Here is an 18,210-nt window from a genome sequence, read left to right as displayed (position 1 = left end):
TTTCTTAGATTGTGTGGAAATTTGTGGAGATTTTGTGGGATGTTTCTGGAATTTGGTGGAGTTTTGTGAAAAAGTAAAGAATTTTGTGGGAGGTTTCTGGAATGTTGTGCGATGTTTTTGAAATGTTGTGGAATGTTCTGGAATTTGGTGAGATTTTGAGAAGACTTGAAGAATTTTGAGGTATTTTTCTTAGATTGTGTGGTAATTTGTAAAGATTTTGTGGGATATTTCTGGAATTTGGTAGCGTTTTGAGAAGACTTAGGGAGTTTGTTGGGATGTTTGTGGAATTTTTTGGGATGTTTGTGGAATTTTGTGGGATTTTGACAGACTTGAAGAATTTTGAAAGATTTTTTTTAGATCGCTTGCAAATTGGAGGAGATTTTGTGGGATGTTTCTGGAATTTGGTAGACTGAAGAGACGTGAAGCATTTTGAGGTATTTTTCTTAGCTTGTGTGCAAAATGGAGGAGGTTTTGTGCAAAGTTTCTGGAATTTGGTAGGGTTTTGAGAAGATTTAGGGAGTTTGATGGGATGTATGTGGAATTTTGTGTGATTTTTCTGGAATTTGGTGGGATGTTTCTGGAATTTTGTGGGATTTTGACTAGACTTGAAGAATTTTGAAAGATTTTTCTTAGATTGCTTGCAAATTGGTGGAGGTTTAGTGGGAAGTTTCTGCAATTTGGTAGGGTTTCGTGAAAATGTAAACAATTTTGTATGAGGTTTCTGGAAGGTTGTGCGATTTTTTTGGAATGTTGTAGAATGTTCTGGAATTTGGTAAGATTTTAAAGAGACTTGAAGAATTTTGCGGGATTTTTCGATGATGTGTGGAAATTTTTAAAGTTTTTGACTTTGAGGAGACATGAAGCATTTTGAAGTATTTTTCTTAAATTGTGTGGAAATTTTTGGAGATTTTGTGGGATGTTTCTGGAATTTGGTGAGATTTTGAGGAGACATGAAGAATTTTGAGGGTTTTTTTTAGATTGTGTGGAAATTTGTCAAGATTTTGTGGGATATTTCTGGAATTTGGTAGGGTTTTGAGAAGATTTTTCTGGAATTTTGGGGGATGTTTGTGGAATTTTTGGAAATAGGAAGAGTTTTTGTGGGATGTTTCTAAAATTTGGAAGGGTTTTGAGAAGATTTAGGGAATTGTGTGGGAAGTTTGTGGAATTTCGAAAGACTTTGAGGGGACATGAAGAATTTTGAGGTATTTTTCTTAGATTGTGTGGAAATTTGTGGAGATTTTGTGGGATGTTTCTGGAATTTGGTGGAGTTTGGCAAAAATGTAAAGAATTTTGTGGGAGGTTTCTGGAATGTTGTGCGATTTTTTTGAAATGTTGTGGAATGTTCTGGAATTTAGTGAGATTTTGAGAAGACTTGAAGAATTTTGAGGGAATTTTCTAGGATGTGTGGAAATTTGTAAAGATTTTGTGGGGTGTTTCTGGAATTTGGTAGCGTTTTGAGAAGATTTATGGAGTTTGATGGGATGTATGAGGAATTTTGTGTGATTTTTCTGGAATTTGGTGGGATGTTTCTGGAATTTTGTGGGATTTTGACTGGACTTGAAGAATTTTGAAAGATTTTTCTTAGATTGTGTGCAAATTGGTGGAGGTTTAGTGGGAAGTTTCTGGAATTTGGTAGGGTTTTGTGAAATTGTAAAGAATTTTGTAGGAGGTTTCTGGAAGGTTGTGCAATTTTTTTGGAATGTTGTGGAATGTTCTGGAATTTGGTAAGATTTTAAAGAGACTTGAAGTATTTTGAGGGATTTTTCTAGGATGAGCGGAAATTGGAAAAGTTTTTGTGGGATTTTTCTGGAATGTGGTAGGGTTTTGAGAAGATTTAGGGAGTTTGTTGGTATGTTTGTGGAATCATGTGTGATGCTTCTGGAATTCTGTGGGATTTTTGTGGAATTTTGTGGGATGTTTCTGCAGTTTTAAGGACTGAAAAGATATGATGCAATTGAGGTATTTTTCTTAGATTGTGTGCAAATTAAAGGAGATTTTGTGGGACGTTTCTGGAATTTGGTAGTGTTTTGAGAAGATTTAGGGAGTTTGTTTGGATGTTTGTGGAATTCCTTTGAATTTTTTTGGAATTTGGTGGGATGTTTGTGGAATTTTGTGGGATGTTTCTGGAATTTTGTAGGACTTTGCGGAGACATGAAGAATTTTGAGGTATTTTTCTTAGATTGTGTGGAAATTTGTGGAGATTTTGTGGGATGTTTCTGGAATTTGGTGGAGTTTTGTGAAAATGTAAAGAATTTTGTGGGAGTTTTCTGGAATGTGCGATTCTTTTGAAATGTTGTGGAATGTTCTGGAATTTGGTGAGATTTTTGAGGAGACTTGAAAAATGTTCAGGGATTTTTCTAGGATGTGTGGAAATTTGTAAAGATTTTGTGGGATGTTTCTGGAATTTGAGGGAGTTTTGCAAAAATGTAAAGGATTTTGTGGGAGGTTTCTGGAATTGGTAGGGTTTAGAGAAGACATGAAGAATTTTGAGGTATTTTTCTTATATTGTGTGGTAATTTGTAAAGTTTTTGTGGGATATTTCTGGAATTTGGTAGGGTTTTGAGAAGACTTAGGGAGTTTGTTGGGATGTTTGTGGAATTTTGTGGGATTTTTCTGGAATTTTGTGGAATGTTTGTAGAATTTTGTGGAAATTGGAAAAGTTTTTGTGGGATGTTTGTGGAATTTGGTAGGGTTTTGAGAAGACTTTGGGAGTTTTTTGGGATGTTTGTGGAATTTTGTGGGATGTTTCTGGACATTTGAAGGACTTTGAGAAGATTTAGGGAGTTTATTGGGATGTTTGTGGAATTTTGTGGGATGTTTCTGGAATTTGGTGAGATTTTGAGAAGATTTTTCTGGAATTTTGTGGGATGTTTGTGGAATTTTGTGGAAACTGGAAGAGTTTTTGTGGGATGTTTCTGGAATTTGGTGGAGTTTTGCGAAAATGTAAAGAATTTTGTGGGAGGTTTCTGGAATGTTGTGTGATTTCTTTGAAATTTTGTGGAATGTTCTGGAATTTGGTGAGATTTTGAGAAGACTTGAAGAATTTTGAGGGAATTTTCTAGGATGTGTGGAAATTTGTAATGATTTTGTGGGAAGTTTCTGGAATTTGGTGGGGTTTTGAGAAGATTTTTCTAGAATTTTGTGAGATGTTTCTGGAATTTGGTAGGGCTTTGAGAAGGTTTGAGGAGTTTGTTGGGATGTTTGTGGAATTTTGTGGGATGTTTGTGGAATTTGTAAGACTTTGAGGAGACATGAAGAATTTTGAGGTATTTTTCTTAGATTGTGTGGAAATTGGAAAAGTTTTTGTGGGATGTTTCTGGAATTTGGTAGGGTTTTGAGAAGACTTAGGGAGTTTGTTCGGATGTTTCAGGATTTTTGAGGGATTTTGACTAGAATTGAAGAATTTTGAGTTTTCTTTGATTGTGTGCAAATTTGTGGAGATTTTGTGGGATGTTTCAGTAATTTGAAAGACTTTGAGGAGACATGAAGAATTTTGAGGGGTTTTTTTAGATTGTGTGGAAATTTGTCAAGATTTTGTGGGATATTTCTGGAATTTGGTAGAGTTTTGAAAAGATTTTTCTGGATATTTCTGGGATGTTTGCGGAATTTTTGGAAATTGGAAAAGTTTTTGTGGGATGTTACTGGAATTTGGTAGGGCTTTGAGAAGATTTAGGGAATTGTGTGGGATGTTTGTGGAATTTCGAAGGACGTTGAGGAGACATGAAGGATTTTGAGGTATTTTTCTTAGATTGTGTGGTAATTTGTGGAGATTTTTGTGGGATGTTTCTGGAATTTGGTGGAGTTTTGCGAAAATGTAAAGAATTTTTTGGGAGGTTTCTGCTGGAATGTTGTGCGATTTTTTTGGAATGTTGTGGAATGTTCTGGAATTAGGTGAGATTTTGAGGAGACTTGAAGAATTTTGAGGGATTTTTCTAGGATGTGTGGAAATTTGTAAAGTTTTTGTGGGATGTTTCTGGAATTTAGTGGGGTTTTGAGAAGATTTAGGGAGTTTGTTGGGATATTTCTGGAATTTTGTGGGATTTTGACTAGACTTGAATCATTTTGAAAGATTTTTCATAGTTTGTGTGCAAATTTGTGGAGATTTTGTGGAATGTTTCTGGAATTTGAAAGACTTTGAAGAGATGTCGTGGTTTTAAACGAATAACTGAGAAAATTACTTATTTCTTGCTGTGAGATATGTACTAGAACAAGAGCAAAACAGGCCTAAAACTTAAAAGGAAAAAGGAAAGTTTATTGACAAACTACAATAATAAGCACACCAGAATAAACTTCCAGAAAACCTTTTCATCCCCTATCTACTCACTATTTCCTTGTTCACATGACAACAGAGACAAAAACTTTGGAACTTTGATGGTTAAAACAGTCCCAATTCTTGCTACAGTCTTTTCACCAGTCTTTGTAGAAAAACAGACGTTTCTTCCTGTTACTTTATGGAGTTTCTCAGAAGAAAACTATTTTTGTTATAGTTTTCCATTGCCCTAATGTTAGCTGCCTAGAGCTGCTATTATTCGAGCCCACTCCTCCCATTTTCACATCACTCTGAGGTTTGTATGGGCCATGAGTCTAGGGGTAGCATTTTTAAGGATAAGTTATTCAAACGCAAAAAGTCTTCTTCATCTGTTCTGTGAGCTTCACTAGAAAACAGTTTTCTCATTGCCTCTCAAGGCTTCAAATCTCCCAGCACTTCACTATACCATAATTACTCTACTTTTTACTCAAATTTACACTTTGAACACTTTATTCCTCTCTAGATTCTGTATCATGAATTAAAGGAGTTCTTTTCAGAACTGTCCATCTCCAGAGTTTTAACAGAAAGATATTTCAGCTTAATTAAAGCATCTTCTTAATTCTCTACCTTTTCTGAAGCTTCTTTTCTTTCCTGTCAGTGGTAGTTTATAAAGTCTCTTTTCATGTTGATCACTCTCTCTCTCTCTCTCTGGATAAAAAGATTAATCTGCAAGTCTCATCTGGGTAATGAAAGAGTTAAAATCTTGCCCAGGCTTTTTGTAGGTGGTTCGGAGATCTCTGCCGAACAGGAGCTGGAGCCGTCTGCGATGGAAGGTTCCTCATGGCTGCTCTGGAGAGTGTAGTCGCCGCTCCAGCCCACTGCAAGTCCAGGGCCTCTCTCTTTCTTCACTCGGCATTTTCCAGTGAATTTAGTTACAGCAAAACCTGCAGCTGAGCCAGAGATCGGTTCGGCCCGGCCCGGGCCCGAGGAAAACCTTCCGCAGGCCCCCCGCCATCTGCCGGCCGGGACACGCGGCTGGCCCCGGCCCCGGCCCCGCCCGGCCGCATGGCCTGGGCAGGGAAGGGGAGGCCTGGAGCTCTGCCACCCTTCACAGCCAGGAAACAAAGAGAACCAAGAGAGCCCTGGTTTTACACTTTAAGGTAGGGTTCACAAGTTGATCCCACTTTTCAATGGCGTAAACTGCTGTCAATTCTCAGCAATGACCGATAATTGGTCAGGAGAAAAGACTCCAGGCAGTTCCCAGCAACTCCAACTCCCTTAAAGGTAAAGTTAACTCCATGACAATATGATTATATTCTGTTTTAATTAAAGGTTTCGAGCTAGGACAGCAGTGCTGCCCACAATTTTTCATCAGTTAGTTCTTTTTGAGGCTAAATTTGATTAATGAGAGGGGTTTCCCTCTCCACTGTTTCTTTGGTAAGTAAGCATTCTTTGAATTTTTAACCCATTCCTCTCTTCGGGTCACTGGCAATAGATGGGTCTCATTCCTTTCTTCATCTAATTGTTTCTGCAAAATTTCAACTAGGTTTTGAAAGGAGATGTCATGGTTTTAAACCAGTAACTAAAAAATTACTTATTTCTTGCTGTGAGATATGGATTAGAACAAGGGCAAAACAGGCTTAAAACTTAAAAAGGGATAAAGAAAGTTTATTAACAAAACTACAAGAATAAAAACACCAGAATAAACTTGCAGAAAACTCTTCTATCTCTCACTACTTGACCATTTCTTTGTATACATGACAACATAGAGACAAAAAAAATTTTGAACTTTGGTGGTTAAAAACAGTCCCAATTCTTGTTACAGTCTTTTCATCAGTCTTTGTAGAGAAACAGAAGTCTCCTTCTGATAACCTATGGAGTTTCTCACAAGAAAACTATTTCTGTTACAGTTCTCTGTTGCTCTGATGCCAGCTGCCCGGAAATCTGTCATCAGTTCTTCTCTCATTTCACATCACTCTGAGGTGTGTATGGGCCATGAGTCTAGGGATGTCATTTTAAGGATGAGTCATTCAAAGGCAAAAGTCTTCTTCATCTGTCTCTGTGAGCTTTCCTAGAAAACAGTTTTCTCATTGCCCCAAGGCTTCAAAATCTTCGCTTTACTCAGTTCCAGCAACTCACTGTATCACAATTACTCTCTCTTTTGCTCAAAAATCCACACTTTGAACACTCCAAGCTTCCCAATACTCTGTCATGAATTAAAGGAGTCTTTTTAAGCTACTATTGTCCATCTCCATAGCTTTAACAGAAAGGTATTTCAGCTTGTAAAGCATCTCCTTATTCTCTCTTCCCCATTTAAAACTTAACTCTTTTCCTCACTGTTTTTAGTGGTTTTATGATGTCTTCTTCATGTTGATTGTCTCTCTCTTTCTCTGTCTTTCTGGGAAAAAGGAGTAATCTGTACATTTTATTCAGGTAGTAAAAGAATTAAAAGCTTTAGAAAAGCTGCAAGAGTTCATGGTGTCAGGTTTCAGTCCAGCAGCAGAAACTGAAAACTAAACCAGGTTGGCCGGCTCTGCTTTCTTTTCCTCCGCGCTCCCCCCGCCCCCGTCCCCCCCCCTTCGTCCTCTGCGGCCTTGTCCGGCTTGGGGGGGGAGGGGGCAGGGGAGAAGGAGGAGGCCACGACAGAGCCTTGTTACCTTTTCAGAAGCCAGAAACAAAAGAGCGGACCAGAGTGCTCTGACTTTACATATTAGGGCGGTGTTCACAGTTTGAATTCACTTTTTAATGGTCAAAACTGCTGTCAATTGTTCTTAAAAATGACTGATAATTGGTCAGGAGGAAAGTCTCCCATCAGCCACCAGCACCTTCAACTTCCTTAGCTCCTAAAATCACTATAAAGGTAAAGCCACCCCATGACATCAATTAAAGACAGGAATGGCAGCGTGGTGGGGAAAAAGGGTTTCTAGAAGTTCTATTCTGCATTCTTAACCTTGTAGTTTGGTTAATAAACTTACTCATTCCTTTAAGTTTGAAGCTTCTTTTGCCCTTCTCATCATCCACATCTCACAGCAAGAAATGAGTAAGTTTTACAGTGATTTTCTAACTAATGCTTTAAAACCACGACAGGCGTAACAGAGAGTGGAACACTGGGGCTGTGCTTGCTGTGGTGTCACAGAAAGGAGAACACTGGGGCTGTCCCTGCTGTCGTGTCACAGAGAGGGGGAAATTGGGACAGTCACAGCAGTGGTGTCACAAAGAGGAGGACATGGTAGCTATCACTGCTGTGGTGTCACAGAGAGGAGAACACTGGGGCTGTCCCTGCTGTGGTGTCACAGAGAGGGGAACACTGGGGCTGTCACTTGTGCTAGTGTGTGTTAGATTGACATTTATGAAAAAGAGAGAAACGGCTAAGGAAGTTAAGGTTGCTGGAAACTGATTGGAGTTTTTTGTCCTGGCCAATACCTGGCCATTTCTGGAATTGACAGTAGTTTTGCCCATTGAAAAGTGACATGAAGCTGTGAACACCACCCTTTCTATTTTAAGCCTGGGAATTTCTCTTTCTCTTTGCTTTCTGGCTTTTGAAGAGGTAACAAGGCTCTGGTTCAGCCTCCGCCGCTCCACGTCAGACAAGGCCGCGGCGGGGAGCGGGGCTGGCTGGAGTTCTGCGGTTCCTGGTGCTGGATGGCGACTGTGAAGTGACAGGAGCCCCTTCCCAGAGGGGCTGAAGCCCTCGCAGGGCTCACTGCACCTTGTGCAGCGGGGCTGCCGGGTCAGGCCACGTCCTGGCTCGGCTGCAGTTTCTGACGCTGCTGGCTTTCAGCAGAGACTGCCGAGGAAGGGGAGGGAAAGCTCTTGAGCTGCAGTGTGCTGAGACAGTGGCCACACTCCTCCAGAGCAGCTACCAAAAATCTTCCCTGGCAAACTGCTCCAGCCGCTGCCTCGGCAGAGATCAAGGCCTGGGCAAGAGTTTAACCCTTTCACTAGGCAGATGAGACTTGCAGATTAATCCTTTTTCCAGAGAGAGGGGAAGAGAGAGGGATCACCATGGAAAGAGACAGCATCAAGGATCAAAGGCAGCAAGGGAAGGAATTAACCCTCAGATGGGAAGACAAAAAGGAGATGCCTGAATAAGCTGAAGTTTTCTTTTGTTCAAGCTATGGAGAGGGACAATAATGTCCTGAAAAAACTCCTTTCATTCCTGAAAGAGTATTTTGGGGGGAATGGAGTATTTCAAAGTGTAGATCTGAGCAAAAGTAATTCATTGATAAAGCTGAGTCAAGGGTGAAGTGGTTGTAATCCTAGGAGATGCTGGAAGAGAAAAGGAGAAGTGAGAGTTGTTGAAGATTTGTGGCTCTTAAGAGACAAAGCAAAAATTTCTGTTTCCAGAGATGGTCACAGAGACAAATGAAGAGAACTTTTGCCTTGGAAGATCTTATCCTTCAAAGGACACCCCTTGAATCATGGCCCAAGAACACAGCTCAGAGTGGTGTGAAATGGGAGGAAAGGACTGATGGCAGAGTTTTCTGGGCCACTGGCATCAGAGCAATAGGAAGCCACGAGAAAATGGTTTTCTTATGAAAAACTCCATAGACTGACAAAAAAGAACTTCTTTTTCTTGACAAAGACTGCTGAAAAGACTATAGCAAAGTTTGGACTGTTTTAACCACCAGGGTTTGGTTTTTTTCCTCTATGTTGTCAATTAAAGACAGGAATGGCAGCGTGGTGGGGAAAAAGGGTTTCTGGAAGTACTATTCTGCATTCTTAACCTTGTAGTTTGGTTAATAAACTTACTCATTCCTTTAGGTTTTAAGCTTCTTTTGCCCTTCTCATCTTCCACATCTCACAGCAAGAAATGAGTAAGTTTTACAGTGATTTTCTAACTAATGCTTTAAAACCATGACAGGCGTAACAGAGAGTGGAACACTGGGGCTGTGCCTGCTGTGGTGTCACAGAGAGGAGAACACTGGGGCTGTGCCTGCTGTGGTGTCACAGAGAGGAGAACACTGGGGCTGTCCCTGCTGTGCTGTCACAGAGAGGTGGAAACTGGGACATTCACAGCGGTTGTGTCACAGTGTCATGGGGTGGTTTTACCTTTATGGTAGTTTTGAGAGCTAAGGAAGTTGAAGGTGCTGGTGGCTGATGGCAGTCTTTCCTCCAGACCAATTATCAGTCATTTCTAACAATTGACAGCAGTTTTGACCATTAAAACGTAGAGTCACCCTGTGAACACCTCCTTAAGATGTAAAGTCAGAGCACTCTTGTCCTCTTTTGTTTCTGGCTTCTGAAAAGGTAACAAGGCTCTGTCTTGGCCTCCTCCTCTCCCCCCCCACCCTCCAGGCCGGACAAGGCCACAGAGGACGAAGGGGGGGGGTGCGGAGGAAAAGAAAGCAGAGCCGGCCAACCTGGTTTAGTTTTCAGTTTCTGCTGCTGGACTGAAACCTGACACCATGAACTCTTGCAGCTTTTCTAAAGCTTTTAATTCTTTTACTACCTGAATAAAATGTACAGATTACTCCTTTTTCCCAGAAAGACAGAGAAAGAGAGAGACAATCAACATGAAGAAGACATCATAAAACCACTAAAAACAGTGAGGAAAAGAGTTAAGTTTTAAATGGGGAAGAGAGAATAAGGAGATACTTTACAAGCTGAAATACCTTTCTGTTAAAGCTATGGAGATGGACAATAATAGCTTAAAAAGACTCCTTTAATTCATGACAGAGTATTGGGAAGCTTGGAGTGTTCAAAGTGTGGATTTTTGAGCAAAAGAGAGAGTAATTGTGATACAAATGTGTAACAGTGAGTTGCTGGAGCAGGGTGAAGTGAAGATTTGAGGCCTTGAGGGCAATGAGAAAACTGTTTTCTAGGAAAGCTCACAGAGACAGATGAAGAAGACTTTTGCCTTTGAATGACTCATCCTTAAAATGACATCCCTAGACTCATGGCCCATACACACCTCAGAGTGATGTGAAATGGGAAGAGGAAATCTGATGACAGATTTCTGGGCAGCTGGCATCAGGGAAATGTAAAACTATAACAAAAGAGGTTTTCTTGTGAGAAACTCCATAGGTTAGCAGAAGGAGACTTCTGTTTCTCTACAAAGACTGATGAAAAGACTCTAGCAGGAATCGAGACTGTTTTAACCACCAAAGTTCTAAAGTTTTTTGTCTCTATGTTGTCACATGTACAAAAGAATGGTCAAGTAGTGGGGGATAAAAGAGTGTTCTGGAAGTTTATTCTGGTGGTTTTATTCTTGTAGTTTTGTTAATAAACTGTCTTTATTCCTTTTAAGTTTTAAGCCTGTTTTGCCCTTGTTCTAATCCATATCTCACAGCAAGAAAGAAGTAATTTTTTTAGTTACTGCTTTAAAACCATGACAAGGCCATCGCCTGCCCTTTTGGAACGACGCTCGCCTGTTGCTTAGGACCAACTGACCCATGTTCAACTGCTGTTCACATGGAACCCTGCTCCACTTCAGCCTTTGTAAGAGATGGTCCGAAGATTCTCCCATCTGTCTTACAACTGCTGCAAGGAAGGACCCTGAATATCACAAGGGACTCGGTACAGGGGCTCTGACCTGGTTGAGGTGGATGCTTGCCAAGTGATTGTTTGCCAGTGTGCTTGCTGTGCTGCCATGGTACACTGCCCTCGTTCCTGCTGGCGAGAAGAGATTTGTACCACACATCTGCCCCCCCCGAGCAATGGGTTTCATCACAATGGTCATCAATCTCTTCTGTTTTTGGCCTTGTGCCCCTCGCTCTGTAAAAAACTATAAAAAACACCCAAATATAAAATAAAATATAATTTAATAATAATAATAATATAAAAGAAATAATTCTATAATAAATATAAAATTTATTTCTATAATAAAATATAAACATAATAATAAAAAATTAAAAATATTATAAAATAAAATAAAAATTGTAAAATAAATCCAAAACTTACTTTCCTTTGAGATCTCACCAACAGACAGAAGACTGCATCGTTGGATGGCGGAGTGGACTTCGACATTGGTAGCTATAATCCCCTTACTCTCTTTCTTTGTGCTTTGCTTTCTCCTCTTTTCCCTCTATCGCATATTAGTGCTGATGAGCACTCAGTAAAGTGTGTTCTGCTGTTTGAGTCCCTGGTTTGCTGATAATCTTTTGTACTCCACGATCAAATAAAAGAGCCACATCACGAATCCCACCTTGCGGATCGTGACATAAAATGGCATCATGGACAGGATTCTGAGAGACAGAAGTGGTTGCAGGTTGTTGTGCAGTCGGTATCAGGGAAGGACGTTTCGCTTCAGCCTCACCTAGCCTGCCACGCTGCTGAGCAGTGTTTAGAAAGCAAGGGAGGCGACTCGAATTTCTCACAAACTGCACATGCCCAGGTGAAAAGCACCCCTATACTCATTTGAGGGCTCTGTCTTCAGAATTTCACAAGGGATCTTCGAGTGCAAAAGGTGGGACTGATATTTTTTTCTATTTTGACTGCTTGGTGTAGCAGAGAGACCAGCAGATCTTTTAAACTGAAAGAGTCACAAGCAGATTTGGTCTCTTCACCCATTCAGGGAAGCAAAGGGAAACATAGCATGGGCTACGTAGTGTAACTAAGTTTTACTTTACTCCCTGTAGTGGTATTGGTCCCTTCACAAACAAAGATGAATGAAAACTCTGAAAACTCTAGTGCAAAAGATAAAGCTGCATTTTGTTTTGTTAGCAAAACATAATGCTAGGCCCTCTCCAGCTGGGGAAGAATGGGCTCAAAATAATTGGTTCAAGCTGGAAAATGTAACTGACAGAATTTGCTCCCTGCAACATGAGGCAAAGTTCAAATTTGGCCGTAATAAAGCCATAATTTGTTCTGTATTGGGAGCTTGCCTTACGTCAGCTGTAGAGGCTCGCACGAGACAAAGGTAGGAAGAAAATGCAGTTAGTCAATCCCTACAAAATTTAGTTGAAAGTTTGCAAAATGAAGAAAATAATTTCTTACAAACTGCCCTGAGTGAGGAGTGTGCCAAAAATTCAGTGTGCTGACTCCTTTAAGGAGTTGCTGGAAAAAGAAACTCCTCAGACAAATCACATATATCCTCAAGCAGATTTACATTTGGTAAAAAATTGTGGTGAAAACTGTTGCTCCCAAGTAAGACCTTTGATTAAAACAGAATATAACTACATCAGTGATGAAGATCTTGATCTGCATATAACCACTAAAGAAATCCCGTACACTGCTACTGCATTGGCTAAGTTAAAAAAGGAGTACGGGCGTCTCCCTCATGACTCAGAGACAGAATACGTATTCCGAGTGTCTCTCACAGGGGGAGATCAAATTCGATGAACAGAACAAGAAGCAAGTGGTTATTTGGGACATGGTGTTTTCTTAACAACAGGAGATAACCGCAACCCATGGTCCCTAACCCAGCGAGCTGCATATTGGGCAGGGGGACTTAACCCCCTGGAAAGGGGAGATCCTGTAGCTTTGGCTGGTTCCCCAGACCAAATTCTAGAAAATATTCATAAGGCAGCTTGTTTGCAAGTGATTCATGAAAGAAAATTAAATGCTGGTTATGAATCACCAATGTTGCTACCTGTGAATGCTAAAATTATGACCCCTTTAATTTGTGGTCTTCCAGAATCACTGAAACCTACAGCAATTCTCCTCGAAACAACCATAGATGATATCCTCGTGGGAGGAGATGAAAAAGAAGTAATAAAAAATAAAGATGCTGAAAAGAGTTACACTACCTGGGAAAAAGGATTGTTTGTAGTTATTCCAGCTCTCATAGAAGTAGGAAAAACTGCACAACAACAACCAATTGCATTAAAAGGCCCTTTTGAAGTTATGAAGACAGTCAGTACTGGGACTCCCCCCTCCAATGGGGTGGTCCAGAGGGCCTCAGTGAGAAAGTGGTATGAACAGATTGAACATTACTCTAACATCTTCTCAATAACAGAAGGAGCTGTAAAAAATCAGGTGATACAAAAAACTGAGAGCTTAAGTAGCAGCCATGACAAACCTGACTTGATAATTAAAGAAACCCCTCCTAATATAAAAACAGAAAACGGTAGGCAAATTTCTAGTCTACAGTATTGGTGGAACTTGGGGGTGAAGAAAGAGGTACTGAAGGGTTTAATGGTTAACCTGCCGCTTGAAAAATTAAGTAAATTGGTCTCTCAGTGGCAGGATTCCAGCCCCCTTGTACCAAGCACTCCACCTTGCCCTCAACTGATTCTGGGCAGTGGGCTGAAGCAACACCACTCACAGGTTCTGGACAGTGAGCAAAAACAATCAGCAAACTCTTGGTTCACTGATACCTCTGCCAAACAAGAGGGAGAGGTGTGGAGGTGCAGGGCAGTAGCCCTCCACCTTTCCTCTGCTGAACGAATTGTTACTGAGGAAGAAAGCAGCACTCAGGATGCAGTGCTGAGAGCTGTTTGGAGTGTTTTCCAGCGTGAGGCACAGAATACCTCTCTTGTCTGTATCTACACTAACTCCTATGCTATGTTCAAGGGATATACTGAGTGGCTTCCTTTTTGGCAACAAAAGGACTGGGAAGTAAACAGGATTCAGGTATGGCAAAAGGAAAAGTGGCAAGAAATTCTACGCTTTGTGCTGGTAAGAGTGGGGATTATATCTTGGTTAGTCCAAGCTGAAGCTTTTAAAAGAACTACAGGAGAATATGCATGGGTATCCTTCGATGCCTTGGGGAAAGAGCATCGGATAAACACGTGCTGGATAATTCCATTGTTTTAATCTCCTGCCCCTATGTGGCAGACTCTGTTTTGTTTATTCTCTACAGAAGAATACCGAGGGACATGAAGATCAGATAAACCATGAACTTCCAGATTTAAAACAAATGCTGTAGCAAGGCCTATATTTAGTGTAATAATCACATACCATGATGTGAACACGGTGATTTTTGTGCTAAATTACAAAACTAATGTTTTCCCTTCTTTCCTGTTAATTCAAGGTGATGATGTTTCAATACGTTGCAGACTGAGTACCGGATCCCACACTGAGCCTGTACACAGTCAAGTCGCCGGATCTCGTGGCCAGGTTAAATCTTGTGAAACTTGGAATCAAGATTGTTGGCTGAATTTAACAGCTGTACAATTGTCCTCCCAAATTGTGTGTGGTAAAAACAATACCAAATATTGGGGAGAGCTTAATGTTCATGTTGTAATACCTACCACACAGCCACCAATTAGATTGACTCCAAAAATTTCTGAAACCGGACCCTATGTAATCAGGAAAACTGGCCAACAACAAATGCTATTTAATCCAGCATGGTCTATCAAACTGTGATGGATTGGCATTTAAGAAAACAAAGAGAAACACCTAAGGAAGTTCAAACCGCTGGAGCTTGATGGGAGTTTGTCTCCTAGCCAACAGCTGGTCATTTCTAAGAATTGACAGCAGTTCTTAACCATTGAAAAGTGAGACACCACCTTAAGACCCAAGCCTGGGAATTTCTTGGTCTCTTTGTTTCCTGTCTGTGAAAGGTAACTGAGCTTTAGCTGGCTTCCCGTCCCCGGCCCAGCCCATGCGGCCCGGGCAGGGGCTGGGCTGGGCCTGCCGCGGCTCCCGGCCGGGAGATGGGGCCTGCGGGGCTTGCCCCGGGCTCTGGCCGAGCCAGGCCGGTCCCTGGCTTGGCTGCAGTTTTTGCTGTGACTGAATTCACCAGAGACTGCCAAGTAAGGAAAGAAAAGAAGCTCTTGACCTGCGGCGGGCTGAGACAGTGACCACACTCTCCAGAGCAGCCATGAACAATCTTCCATCGCAGACAACTCCAGCTGCTGCTCCAGCAGAGATCACAGAACCATCTACAAAGCCTGGGCAAGATTTTAACTCTTTCATCACCCAGATGAGACTTTCAGATTAATCCTTTTTTTCCAGAAAAAGAAAAATATAGTAATCAACATGTAAAGAGACTTTATAAACTATCAGAGACAGTAAAGAAAAGAGTTAAGCTTCAGAAGAGGTAGAGAATAAGGAGATGCTTTAATTAAGCTGAAATACTTTTCTGTTAAAGTTATGGAGATGGACAATAGTGTCCTGAAAAAACTCCTTTAATTCATGACAGAGTATATAGGGAGGAATGGAGTGTTCAAAGTATAGATTTTGAGCAAAAGGTGGAGGAATTGTGATACAGTGAAGTGCTGGAACAGAGTGGGGAGAAGTAATAGTTGAAGATTTGAAGCCTTGAGAGGCAAAGAGAAAATTTCTTTTTTCAAGGGAAGCTCACAAAGACAAATGAAGAGAACTTTTGCCTTTGAATAACTCATCCTTAAAAATGACATCCCTAGACTCATGGCCCATAACACACCTCAGAGTGATGTGAAATGGGAGGAGAAAATATGATGACAGATTTCTGGGCATCAGAAAAATAGAAAGCTATAACAAAAATAGTTTTCTTGTGAGAAACTCCATAGATTAGCAGAAGAAGACTTCTGTTTCTCTACAAAGGCTGATGAAAAGACTCTATCAGGAATTGGGACTGTTTTAAACACCTGAGTTCCAAACTTTTTTGTCTCTATGTTGTCATTTGAACGAGGGAATGGTTAAGTAGTGGGGGATAAAAAGGTTTTTCTGGAGGTTTATTCTGGTGTTCTTATTCTTGTAGTTTTGTTAATGAACTTACTTTATTCCTTTTAAGTTTTAAGCCTGTTTTGCTCTTGTTCTAATCCACATCTCATAGCAAGAAATAAGTAAATTTTCTAGTAATTTTTTAGTTACTGCTTTAAAACCACGACACTTTTGTAGTCTAAAAGGATTGCTCCTTTGAAAAAGAAGCCAAATTTTAAATTATAATTTACTTTTTCTCTCTTATTTTTTAAACCTCCTCAGGGCTTCATATAATTCTATTTTATAGCAAAAAGAACATTTGCCAAAAAGCTTTAAAACAAATAGCCAAGCACTGATACATGGTAAAATGCTGATCTTTTTATCTTTTTTTTTACCATTTCTTATCAGTGTTTTTTCTTCTTCTTTTCACTGCAATAGCATCACAAGTACGGAGAAAGAAAAAAGGCCACAGTCCATCATCATTTTCATCATTTTACAGAAATTTCTAAAAACTTTTGGGAATGAGGATGGGCAAAATCAGAACTACAAGAACAGGAGGCAACTGCAAGTCCCATCAGAAAGAAACCGGGATTTTCCTGGAAAAAAACAAAATGCAGTAACATTGATAAACACAAAAAAATTCCCAAATAAAATGAAAAATTTGGGCTCTCCCAGGCCTTGGTAACCTGTTGTGTTGGAATTTCTCCTATTCCACCTCCAAGTTATTCTTTTCTCTCGCACTGTATTAGGAACGGCGAGGAGTACGACACTGACTCCCTTGGCTGCATTGTCCAAGAGAGCAAAGTTTATTATTCTTAATCTACTTTTATACACATGTTTGAGAAGGTCTGAGAGGTAAAACTCCCATTGCTCATTAAAGGTACACATCACCTTCATTGCTTAAGTGGAACACCAGCCCTTGACTAACACCTGCAAATTGGTGTCCTTTACCAAGAACTGTTGGGATTCCTTCTTATGCTTTCCCAGGCCAGAGAGAGAAGCCTGTGTGACTTAGTTTCACACAGGCTCTGTGCTCCCTGCCTGCTTTCAGCATCCATACGCATCCAGTGCATTTGGTTGGAATGTTATCCTTTTTTTCCCTTCTTAAAAATGCTTTTTTTCCCAGTTTCTTTGTGCTTGTTTCTACTGCGATTTCCCCATTCCCTGCACTATCCGGTATTTTTCTGGATCTGGATTCTCTCCTGCCTCACTCCCCGCTGTCTCAGACACCTGAAATCCCGCCCCCAAAAAAATCCCCAAAACTCTCAGAAGACTGGATCAGCACAACTTGTATCAGCACCATCACCAGAGTGTTCCTCGACAAACAGGCAGATTATTTGGGATGAGAACCCATCATCCAGCAGATCCATGAATTCCTCCAATGTGGAGCTGGAAAAAGCTGCTAAAATCAGGATTTTGCCATTCTGGGAGTGTTTTGGAGCCCAGGTTTATTCCCATGGGGAATAAAATCCTTCCTGGTTTGAACCAATCCATTTGGAAGGCTGCACATGGCTCACCTGGGCTGGGAAAAAGCAGAAAAATCCTGGATCACACACCTGAGGGAGGGGTCTGTTAATCCTGGCTCATCCCACAAACTTCCATTCCTCAATCAGGGAAGGATGGATTAGGGAAATCCCCCGTCCAGGAGCACATATGGCACCTCCCAAAAAAACATTTCCTTCTTTTTCCAATTCCAGGAACCAAATTCCTGGATTATTTCCCATCAGGAAATGGGGTTAATTAAAGATCAGTTTTTTTCCCAGCATTCCGGTCTTAAGCACTCCAGCGATTCTGCTGATCTCTATCCCAGGTGTGATTCAGAGGGTTGGGATCTCCTGGAAAAGGGTATTGATGGTTTCTTCCTTGGAAACCCCAGGGCTCTGGTCCTGGCACATCCTGGCATTCTCACCCCCCTCAGATAAACCTGCTCCAGTTAGGAGCCCCAGGGAAGCACCAGAGCAGCCGGCTGTCAGGAACAAGGCAAATCAAGCCTGGGGGCTGCTCATGGAGCTGGATCAAGACGCACCTGGGAGCCCTCAGCAATCCAGCCAGCACCACATGGGCAGGAGGACACAGATGGTGCTGCCAGGCTGGGACAGGGCTTGTGCCTTCAGCACAACCACCAAAGGCCAAGGGGCTTCTGGCCATTTTCCCTGCACCACTGCACACCTGGGCAGCTTGCTGAGCACAAGCACCCTTTTCCCCCTCTTCCCCTATGCCCTGCAGACCCTGGGCAGCAAAAGAACAGTCTTGCAGTCTGTTTATTAGAACACATCTTTTATTTATACACTACAGAAAAATGATAAAAGAACAGTCTTGAAATAAATGGAGAATGCCTGCTGGATCAGGTGGCCACAGCAGACAGGGCCTCGCAGATCAGGTCCCTGTGGAGCTCCAGCAGCACAGCCAGGCACAGCCCCACGGACGAGGCCGTGTTCTTTTCCCAGCTG

The 18,210-nt window shown here is 41.2% G+C and overlaps 1 protein-coding gene and 1 long non-coding RNA gene across 2 annotated transcripts in view; both read right to left on the bottom strand.

Moving 5' to 3' along the window:
• The window catches only part of LOC111944947 (uncharacterized), a 225,502-nt gene that overhangs the window by 188,288 nt on the left and 19,004 nt on the right, over positions 1-18,210 (bottom strand).
• Positions 18,021-18,210, bottom strand: part of LOC147647059 (uncharacterized) — a 1,993-nt gene continuing 1,803 nt past the window's right edge. The window contains exon 2 of the long non-coding RNA XR_015281684.1: positions 18,021-18,210. This exon is cut by the window's right edge and continues 910 nt beyond it. This is a non-coding gene — a long non-coding RNA (uncharacterized LOC147647059).

The sequence above is a fragment of the Cyanistes caeruleus genome, unplaced genomic scaffold, assembly GCF_971803275.1.
Source record: "Cyanistes caeruleus unplaced genomic scaffold, bCyaCae1.hap1.1 HAP1_SCAFFOLD_69, whole genome shotgun sequence".
Taxonomy (NCBI): domain Eukaryota; kingdom Metazoa; phylum Chordata; class Aves; order Passeriformes; family Paridae; genus Cyanistes; species Cyanistes caeruleus.
The sequence above is the reverse complement of the archived record's forward strand: the minus strand, read 5'-3'. Positions and strand labels throughout refer to the sequence as shown.